A 10,565-nucleotide genomic window follows, 5' to 3' on the forward strand; every position below is an offset into this window, starting at 1 on the left:
GGCTCTTTAGCAACTGACTGACTCTCATCAGACCCCCAGGCACTGGGTCTGTGGAAGAACAGAGAGAAATGTGTGGAGCTGGCGAAGAGCAAGACAATGTAATTGAACCCCAGGTCAGGGGCAAGGCTCCAGTCCTCATTGGGAAAACTTAGGCACAAAGGCCATCTGATTAACTAGGTCACTGAAGGATGGAAGGTGGAATGGAAGGAAAGGGAGTAAAAGCTGTGATGAGGGAGACCTCAGTTTCTCAGAGCTTTGCTGTGCCCAGTAGATAATCACCAGCCTGGTGGGGCTGAGCCTCCTAAGTCTTAAATAAGCAGTCAGGGTCACTGGATGACTCAGAGCGTGCGCTGTCCTGTGCCAAAGCACAGCTCCTAACAACGTGATAATCTGGTGAGGTTGGTCAGTACAAGGCAATCTGAGGCAGACAGGTACATGGAGAGCATTTCTCAACAGTGACAAGAGCCTGCACTTGGAAGAAAAAGACTTTTCTTATCTGCCTAGGATACATATGTAGTTTGTTCTTGGAAAAGAGAACTCCAGAAGCAAAATGAAATAGAAAGGTTGGAGTGTTAGAGTAAATAAGTTACTTGGCCTGTAGATTTTGTGGAATTTCCCCAAATAGTTTATGAAATATGAAATACTTTGGGCTCAAATTGGGACTTTTACCCCCCTTGCTTCTTTTAATTTAGATACAGCTCTGAATATTTGTTAAAATTCGTCATCAGCAGTGGTCTGAAAGTTTATGTTTCAAATTTCTCATCATGTTTTTCTCACTCATTGGTTTGGAGACATGCACCACTCATATGAGAAAAAATAAATCAATCAACACCTGGGAGGTATGGCAGTTTTCCTAAATTTTGTAGTGATTCTTCTACCTGTTCCCAAGATTTTAATTTAACAGCTTTTGGGGGTATAATTTAAAATATGTATTGCTCCCCTATAAATTACTACATGATTTTGGACTTGGGTTTTTATTTATTTTTGTTGTTGTTGTTTTTAAATCTTACTGGGTTTTTTGTTTATGTTACCCTTGAATCAAGGGTCTATAAAAGGCTCATCCAGCTTCATTTGTGTGCCACTAGATTTCATCTACACCTCAATTTAGAGCTAATTCCTTTAGGGAACTTGTTTCAATCTATCTCCTTGCTAATGAAATTATTGACAGCAGCCATGACCACTTCTTTTTATTTTTTTCTAATAGGAAAAAATTCTTCAAAGAAAGCCTCTGGTTTGGAAATGGGAGAAGCTGGCATGCAACTGTATAGGATAAAATCCTTTCAGTACAGATTACAGACTTTTTTTTTTTTAAGCATTCATGGTCACCATCTAAAGATTTTTTTTTTTACTATATCAATTTTTGTTTTAATTTTACTGTTTGACTTTGTAAAGTCTTCATGGAAAATTTCTGTATTTTTTCTCTTGTTAGTCCAAATTCAATGCTTAATGTATTAAGTGGGCATCTGGAGTCCAGCCTTTGTTGCTCTGTGTGTAGCCTTTTGTTGTAGGTCCCAGAATTATACCTCTCTTTTTTTTAATATTTTAGTTGTTGATGTACCTTTATTTTTTATTTATTTATATGTGGTGCTGAGGATTGAACTCAGTGCCTCATACATGCTAGGCAAGTGCTCTGCCACTGAGTCACAGCCACAGCCCCAGAATCATAACTCTTAAGATAAATTACAAGTTTATGTTTATTTTTAACATTAGGAGACAGGCTATCTTTACAATTTTATTTTTGTATACACATTTGCTTGAAATCAGTGAATTTCTAGGCCAGGTTGAGGTAACTGAAGGGCCTTTATAAGTACTTTATATGGTCTAGACCCTAGACTATGCTGCCAACATAGTCTGAAGTAAAATGGGAAATAACATCTTTTTGAAGATAGGCTTAGAAATTTTAATCCAGTAAATTAAGGTGTTTCCTTTGTCTGGTAGCAGGGCTGATTGATACCTGGCTGCTAGGCCACCATTTATAGTCATAGCTAAGAACACAGGGTACAGACCTCCTAAAACAAAACCAACAAGTCCACCTTGTGTCACGGTACAGTTTTCACAATTCAAATCACCTGTATTTGAAGGTAAACTTATAAAACCTTTGAAAGATGCATTCACTGTCAAAATGGGAGAACTGCTATTGGTAAGCCAGCAGCTATTCCGGCCTGTGTTATGTGTAAGATGCGCTGGAAAGGACTGTTTGCTATTAGGCCACAGAAAGCAGCATTAAGTCCAACGTATGTGGATCCATGTTCAAGTAGATTCCTTTCTGCTTCTAGTAGTTGTTCAATTTTTCTGGCTATCATATCAAAAACTGAATTTTCCTTGATAGTATCATGTGGTTTATAGTTTTCTATCTTGACCCTATTACTCTCTTCTCAACAGCTGTGCCTCTCCCCAGTTCTTCCTCTAACATGCTAGGGCTTAAGATATAACCTTTATTCCACTCTTCCCGGCACAGCCATCTTCCACCATCTCAAGATTTAAAAAAAAAAAAAATTATTAGGCAGGCACAGGAGAACATCCCTATACTCCCAGCTACATGGAAGGTAGAAGCAGGAAGATCATAAGTTGGAAGCTACACTAGGCAACTTAGTAAGACCTTATTTCAAAGTAAAAAACAAAAAAGGGCTGAGGTTGTCTCAATAGTAAAGCACCTCTGGGTTCAGTAAATTAAAAAAAAATCATTATACTTCTGATAGTATAACTGTATCAAAAATATCTTCCAATTCTCCTGACACTAAAGTTTCAACCTAGGCACAAGATCTGAGAAGTTATTGGGGACAAGTGAGTTAAGATTATTCCTTTTCAGATTTGAAAAACATTTTCTGGGGGAGTAAAAGCAATGTAGGCCTAAAATTTTATATTATTAAGCAGAATTTATATTTTTATTCAGTGGTGTATAGATTTTACTTCATTACTTCATTAATGGGGTATGAAATTTTCTCAGTAGTTATTTTGGCTGCAAGTTGGCTTTTATCTTCATGACCTTTATCAGACTTCACTGGGCTACAAGATTCCATGATGGCCCTAATACACTGATTCACATTCTCTCAATCAGAAACCTTTATAAGGGTCTATTCTAACCTTTATAAAAGTCTAATCAAAATGTGATTACTTAAAGTCTTGTTACATCTTGATTTCAACATTTTTATTGATCTTACTTTTAGACTTTGTCATTATAGACAGATTCAATTTTGATTCTGTTACAAATAATTTTAGTTAGGAAGTAAATATCGATAGATTTAATATTGGTTGTTAAGTTTTATCTGCAGATGATTAAAAAATTTACAAGTGAGAAACTTTTTGAAAAAATTTTAATTTAAAGAAATGGGGTCTTAGTTGAGCATAGTAGTATGCCTATGATCCCAGTGATTTGGGAGGGAAGGGCAGGAAGATTGCCAGTTTTTTGCTTTTTTGGGGGGGGCGGGTACCCGGGATTGAATTTAGGGGCACTCAACTACTGAGCCACATCCCCAGTCCTATTTTGTATTTTATTTAGGGACAGGGTCTCACTGAGTTGATTAGTGCCTCACCATTACTGCATCTGGCTTTGAATTTTCGATCTTCCTGTCCCCAGCTGCTGAGATTACAGGTGTGTGCCACCATGCGTGGCCAGATTGCAAGTTTGAGGCCAGTCTTAGCAAATTTTTGAGACCCTGTCTCAAAATTAAAAAGAGAATTAAAAAGGACTTGGGGATGTAGCTCAGTGGTAGAGGGCCTCTGGGTTCAATCCATAGTACTAGGAGAAAGAAAACAAAACAAACAAAAATAGCATTTTACTGTTGCCCAGGCTTCCTCAATTTTGGGGCTCAAATGATTTTCCTGCTTCAGCCTCAGGAGTCGCTGTAACTAGCCATGTGTCACTTCACCCAAATAATTGTTTTTAATTTGAAGAGTAAATCTAGATTGTTTGCCTTGAGTTGTCATAAAAACACATTTAAGATAGCATTCTAGACCAATGATGAGTAGTGTGTCACGAGCCAGGGATGATTATTGATTGATTTGGTGCTCCTGAGGTCTATTTAAGAAAGAGCATATACTCAAATTGTAAGGGGGGAGAATCCTAAATTGTGTGGATATACTGTGTGTATATAGCAGTCATGAAGTACTATTTTGGACACCCCAAATTTGAGAAACTTTTAAGGTGAGGGATCATATCAGAGATGCCAAAGAGAGGGAAATGGAAAGAACAAAGTGAAATGAAAAACCCCGATACTATTATTTCTTCCTGTTCAGTGTTGATAAAATGGTAAAAAGAAGTTTTATTACATATAAAATTAAAAATAACCAATTACAATATGGAGGAAAAAAACCTGTTCCTTTGCATAGTCAAATGCAAGGCAGGGGAATATAATGTCACTAGAAATTACTATAGCAGATTTCAATAAAGTACTGAAGAACAATGAGTCCTTGTTAATTCCATACTGGGTTATTCAAATAGTGTGTAATTCAAAGCAGTTGCTGCTCCCCATGCAGGAATTTACAATTGCCACATTTGAAGGGAAGTAATGTGTCATTCCAAGGAGAAACCAGGTCTGGAAAGGGCCTCATGGTTGGAGAACCTCATGTGTCCCCAAACAGCTCTGAAGCAGGCCAAGTAAAACAAAATGACTGAGAACCGCCCTGTGAAGTCAGTGAGCTTCCTACTCATCTGTATTTCCTTTGCTCTCTCCTGCCTTTTTGGTGAATGACAAAATGTTCCCAAAGCAAGGAGCAAGAGGGGAAGGCAGATAAATTTAAGAACTGGATGAGCTAACACACAGAAAGTGAATCTTTTTGCTTCCTGGTAAGGGCATACAAGTTTGTTCATGAGAACTTCATCATAGGTATATGACTGTGTATATAACTAATTAGTAATTATTATGAGTACAGAGAATCCTCCCTGGGCATGAAGACACTGGCCTAGAGTCAAACATGAGTCAACTCTGGCAAGAGGAGGCTTGAATCATAATGTATTTGAAACAATTTTGGTCAACTATCCTTCAGAGAACAATTCTTCAGTTTTATGTTGTCATTTAAGTTGAATTACATGTGGATGGCTTACAATTCCATGATTTAAAAAAAAAAAAAACTAGCTTTGATTCCAGTGACTGATCAATCCATGCTTCCAGGGATACTAAGCTGTGTCAGTCTCCCAACAACATTCTGTGAGATCATGCTGAACTGCTAGTTCCTGTGGACTAGTTAATTAGGTAAAAAAAAAAAATGAGAGAGAGAGAGAGAGAGAACTGAGAGAGAGAGAGAAACTTTTGAGAGTGAAGTCCTTATGTAGAATCCACCCTTAAATGGGGCAGGCTATTTTTTTTTTAATATTTATTTTTTAGTTCTCGGCGGACACAACATCTTTGTTGGTATGTGGTGCTGAGGATCGAACCCGGGCCGCACGCATGCCAGGCCAGCGCGGTACCGCTTGAGCCACATCCCCAGCCCCGGGGCAGGCTATTTTTGACCAGAGACGTTAAGATGCTCAATAAATAAGAAAGAACCTTAGATGAGACAAGTGATCCTTTTAGGATTCTGAGCTGCTACAACATGTTGTAGCACGCTTGAAGCGTTAAAAGGCTGCTAGGAAGTCAGGCATACTGGTGCACACCTGAAACTCCAGCAACTCCAGAGGCTGAAGCAGGAGGATCACAAATTTGGGGACAGGCTAGGCAACCTAGTGAGACCCTGTCTCAAAAAGGGCTGGAGCTATAGCCTAGTGGTAGAAAGCTCCTGGGTTCAGTTCCCAGTATGCACTTTCCCCAACACCCAAAGGATGCTAGGGAAGAGGTATTTATTACTTACCAAATATTTATATGCTTTCCCATCTATCCAGCCCCCTGTTTGTTTTTATAACCACTGAGAAACTGTCACTTCCAGGCTGAAGCACAGAAGTGCAGGTGTGAATTCTCCATGTATTTTCTTCTTCTATTGCCAGGATGGTGGAGGTCTTAAGCTCTAGTAATACAGCTCCAAATGTCTGTCATCCAGGGCTCTTGAATAGAATCCTCTTGTCTCTACTTCCTACTCCACCACCAGCTGTATTGGTTACATAAGGAAAGCAAGACATAAACTTCATGTGTTGAACCAATCCTGGGGTTAATTTGTAGGCCAACACAGCAGCTTTTCTGTTTTGTTTTGTAAAAATTTAATTCCATCTGGATAAAGGATGAGCAATCTGAGTAACATAGTCCTTGAATGACCACTGAGGCTTTGCTGGGTTACTTTGTCAGGTTGTCCCAAATGCTTTTCTACTCCCCTAGTTGTCCCTGTTCCTTCAGGCAGTGGTGGTGGGGAAGTGAGGAGGAACTCTGCTCAGTTGGGGGCGTTCAGCTGATGGTTTCTCTTCACCAATCCCCTCTTGTATTTTAGGCTTGCTAAATACACAGTACACATTAGCGAATTATTAATTGTGGTTTTCATTTGAGAGAGCTAGTTTCCGCTCTTAAGAAAAGTCTTAACAAAACAGGAAGTTTTTCTTGGATCTAGAAATGGAACCCTGCCTTCTGACACTAGATTTTACCAACTTCTGCAAATCTGTTTTCCTATTTCCTTCTCAGAGGGTGGAGCAAATTGAAGAGATTAGATAAAACCAGGAAATTCTGATTGGTACATTAGTAGAGTTCGGGTTGATAGGGCTGAGGAGCTGGTGCAGGGTAAAATGGCAGCATCCTCCAGCAGACTGCTTTGACTCCTCTTGGCCCTGGGGAAGAGGTACGAAGGGAGATCTTGAGCTGGGAATATAGCTCAGAGGTAGAGCACCTGCAGGAGGCCCTAGGTCCATTCCCCAATATCCACTGCTTCTGCCCCGCAAAAGAATGCTTGGGCAGTTGGCAGTCTCTTCTTTATTTTTCCGTTTCTTTTTCAGTACTGAGGCTTGAACCAAGGTTATTTTACCTCTGAGTAACATTCCCAGTCCTTTTTATTTTTTGAGACAGGGTCTAAGTTGCCAGGGCTGGCTTCAAACATGATCCTCTTGCCTCGGCCTCCAGAGTCGCTGGCATTACAGGTGTGCACGGCAACCAGCTGGCACCTACCCCTTGCTAGTAGCTCTTCATGAATGTATTGCAGCTGACATTTCTCAGAATATTTTGGTGTGCCCTTCCTTCTCAATTCTGGCCACATGGTGGGTGCCCAAGAATACCTGAAGGGATAGAGGAAGGAATAATTGATTTTCATAATTATCTAAAAGTGGGGATTTTGATTGGAAACACCAAATATAAATAATTTTTCAGCTGGGCATGGTGGCACACTGCAGTAGTCTAGCCCCCTATGACAAATACAATAATTTCCATTTTACAGATGGGAAATGGAAACGTTAAGAATTTTAGTTACTGGCCTGTTGCCATGGTGCATGCCAGAGGCTGAGGCAGGAGGACCACAAATTTGAAGCCAGCCTCAGAAACTTAGTGAGACCCTCCCTTTCTCAAAATAAAAAGGGCTGGGGATGTAGCCAAGTGGTAAAGTTCCCCTGGGTTCAATCTCCAGTTCTGTAAATGTTAAATTAAAATAAAAATAAAAATAATTTAAAAAGAATTTTAGTTATTTGTTCAGGGTCACATTATAGTCATTTAGAATGTGGAACTAAAATCCAAACAGATCTCTCAATTTCTTTCTTTTTTTTTAACATTTATTTTTTAGGTGTAGATGAATACAACACAATGCCTTTATTTTTATGAGGTTCTAAGGATCGAACCCAGGTCCCTCCCGTGCTAGGTGAGCGCTCTACCGCTGAGCCACGATCCCAGCCCAAAATCTCTCAATTTCTATATTCTTTTAATTGTTATGACAGGTTAAAATCTTTTCCCCACCCTATCCAACACGCAATACTATAGGCCATTTGTCATTTAATGTGAATCACCAGCAGGAGATTCTGTGTTATGGATGTATACATTTTTATTAGAAAAGGCATCAGAATCATAAATCATTATCAGTGGGTGATGGAGTCTCATGATGGTAATTCTTAAATTCTTAGTGATTCATATTTTCTGCTAACCAACAATAATGAATAGTATAAACATGTCTCTAGTTTTTATCATTTTCTTTTCTTCCTTCTTTCCTTTTTTGCAGTAGTGGGGATTGAATCCAGGACCTTCCACATGCTAAGCAAGTGCTCTACTACTGAGATACAACTCCAACCTTTTTAAAAATTTGAGACAGGTTTTCATTAAGTTGGGCAGGTTAGCTTCAAACGCGCAATCCTCCTGCCTCCTGAGTAGCTGGGATTATAGGTATGTATCAATGGGCCTGGCTAACATTTTCTTTACATAATAAACTCAGTAGGCTTCTAGCTCAGTACTTTGAATTATTAATTAGGTATGTGTGGAGTCAAAACCATGCCTTCCCTTCCGAACCATGGCAGAAACTGTTATTCTTCAATATGCACTTTTCATGATGGGGCATTGCTATATTGCCCATCTGATCTCTCAGACAATGTAGAGAACTTGAGGCCACATGTGCCACATGGTACCCATTTTGATAAAGGGAATTTAAACTCAGGAGCACTTTACCACTGAGCTACAACCCCAGCCATTTTTATTTTGAGATGGGTCTTGCTAAGTTGCTTAGGGCCTTGCTAAATTATTGAGGCCCTGCCTCAGCATCCTAAATTGCTGGGATTACAGGCATGTGCCACTGTGCCAAGCCATAGTATGAATTCAAATGAAGTATTGATAATTATAATTGTTCATGCATTAGCACATAGCACAAATTAAAATGAAAGGATAAACCATAAAGCAGCAACTTCTTGAACTTCTAAACTTCTGGGCTCAAGTGATCTTTCTGCTTCAACCTCCTAAGCAGCTGGAACTACAGGTGGGCACTGTTACACCTGGTCCCTTCTAGAGATAGAAAGTTAGCCCAACACATTACTATGGGTTTCCCAGCCAGCTAGCTAGGCCATAGACAAGATAAGCAATGTATGCAACATCTAGACTGTTGTTCTTAAAGGAGTGTGTCTTTACCTTCCCCCTTTCTGCTGGGGCGCAGAGTTGAGAGTGGGAGCATGTGACATGGAAATCATGTGTTGAGGATGGTAGCACAAGAGAAGGAACTGGGCCCCTGTGTTGGCATCTGTTTGTTACAATGGTTGAATCTGTATCCTAAATAATACCAGAGCTAAACATTTAGCAGAATATTGCTCAGACTTCCCTGACTTGAAAACAAACATGCTCTTTGGAAAGAATGTACGATTAGTTAACCAAACTTTCTGTTTATGGTCTTAAAACCCAAATCTACTCAGTGATCAAGAATGACTCTTTAATTCAGGACAAGTGCTATCACAGGGATGGTAAGGAAAATGTAGAACTTCAGCTTGTGTTTTCAGATCATGGATGCTCGGGCAGTGTTCAGTTCTTTCTGCCTGATTCTAATTACCCCTTCTCCTACAGCCACAATTCAGAATTTGTGCATGTGGTGTAAATAGTTTCATGTAGGAAGACTACCCAAATGAGTCTTCTTGTCATCTGGCCTCTCAGGCAATGTAGAAAACTCAAGGCCACATCTGCCATATGGTATAAATATAAAAGAATCGAGAATTGTTCATATATTACCACATAAGGTAGGTTAAAATAACTAAGGCTAAACCGTACAGCAGCAACTTCTTGTAAACCAGCTTAAAACACTTACCTCACAGTTTCTGAGTCACGAATCTGGGGTATAGTTTGCTGGTGCCTGTAATTCAGGGCCTCCCTCTTACCAGGTTGTAATCAAGGTGTTAGACTAGATCTATTAAGAAACTTCAGTGTCCATTCATGTAGCCATGGATCCTCTACTAAGTAGCAACTTATTTTTTATTTTTTTTTGGATGGGTCTTTGGAACACAAAGTATGTTTACCATGTGAGTTGAGGTTGCTCATCAGCCAGAGATTTTAGCAGGTGATTCTGGTGTGATCTTCCTGGATCTTTTGGGGCCCCCTTTATGATCTATAGCTTTCCCAACCCAAGTAATTAGCAACTCTGGTCCACTCACAGAAGTTCTCAATCCAAGTTACTTAGAAGTTAAAATAATATGGCTTGGGAGACTGAGGATCACAAGTTCAAAGCCAGCTTCAGTGACTGAGATCCTGTCTCAAAATATAAAATGGGCTGAGGAGATGGCTCAGTGGCTAAGCACCCCAGGTTCAATCACTGGGGTGGGGGGAAAGTTGAACTAGGTGATTGAATTCTACGTATATTTCATGGCTTTGGGCATACCCTCACAACTTCTGAGGTCATTCTCTAATTCCATGGTCAAGGTACTTGATATTATTTCATTTTCCCTATTTTTCCACACCTGTAATACCAGTAACTCCAGAGGCTGAAACAGGAGGGTCACAAGTTGGAGGCCAGCCTGGGCCGATACTAGTGAGACCTTGTCTCTAAACAAAAAATGAAAAGGACTGGGGATTTAGCTCAGTAGCAGAGCACCTCTGGGGTTTAATCCCTAGGACTACACACACACACACACACACACACACACAAACCCCAAATAATTAAAAAAAATAAATACAACAAAATAAGATTTTATTTTATTTTTCAAGTGAGAAATCTAAAAATTTGCAAAGCAGTATCAGGATTTAAACCTCCCTCTATCTAAAGCCAAA

General features: G+C 39.6%; 1 pseudogene across 1 annotated transcript; it reads right to left on the bottom strand.

Moving 5' to 3' along the window:
- Positions 1-541: 541 nt before the first annotated feature.
- Positions 542-5,140, bottom strand: LOC308644641 (transmembrane protein 126A-like; annotated as a pseudogene). Its single transcript has one exon. The product of its transcript is annotated as a transmembrane protein 126A-like (transcript).
- Between the last annotated feature and the right edge of the window lie 5,425 nt (positions 5,141-10,565).

Source organism: Spermophilus citellus, assembly GCF_964194105.1.
Source record: "Spermophilus citellus genome assembly, chromosome: 3".
NCBI lineage: Eukaryota > Metazoa > Chordata > Mammalia > Rodentia > Sciuridae > Spermophilus > Spermophilus citellus.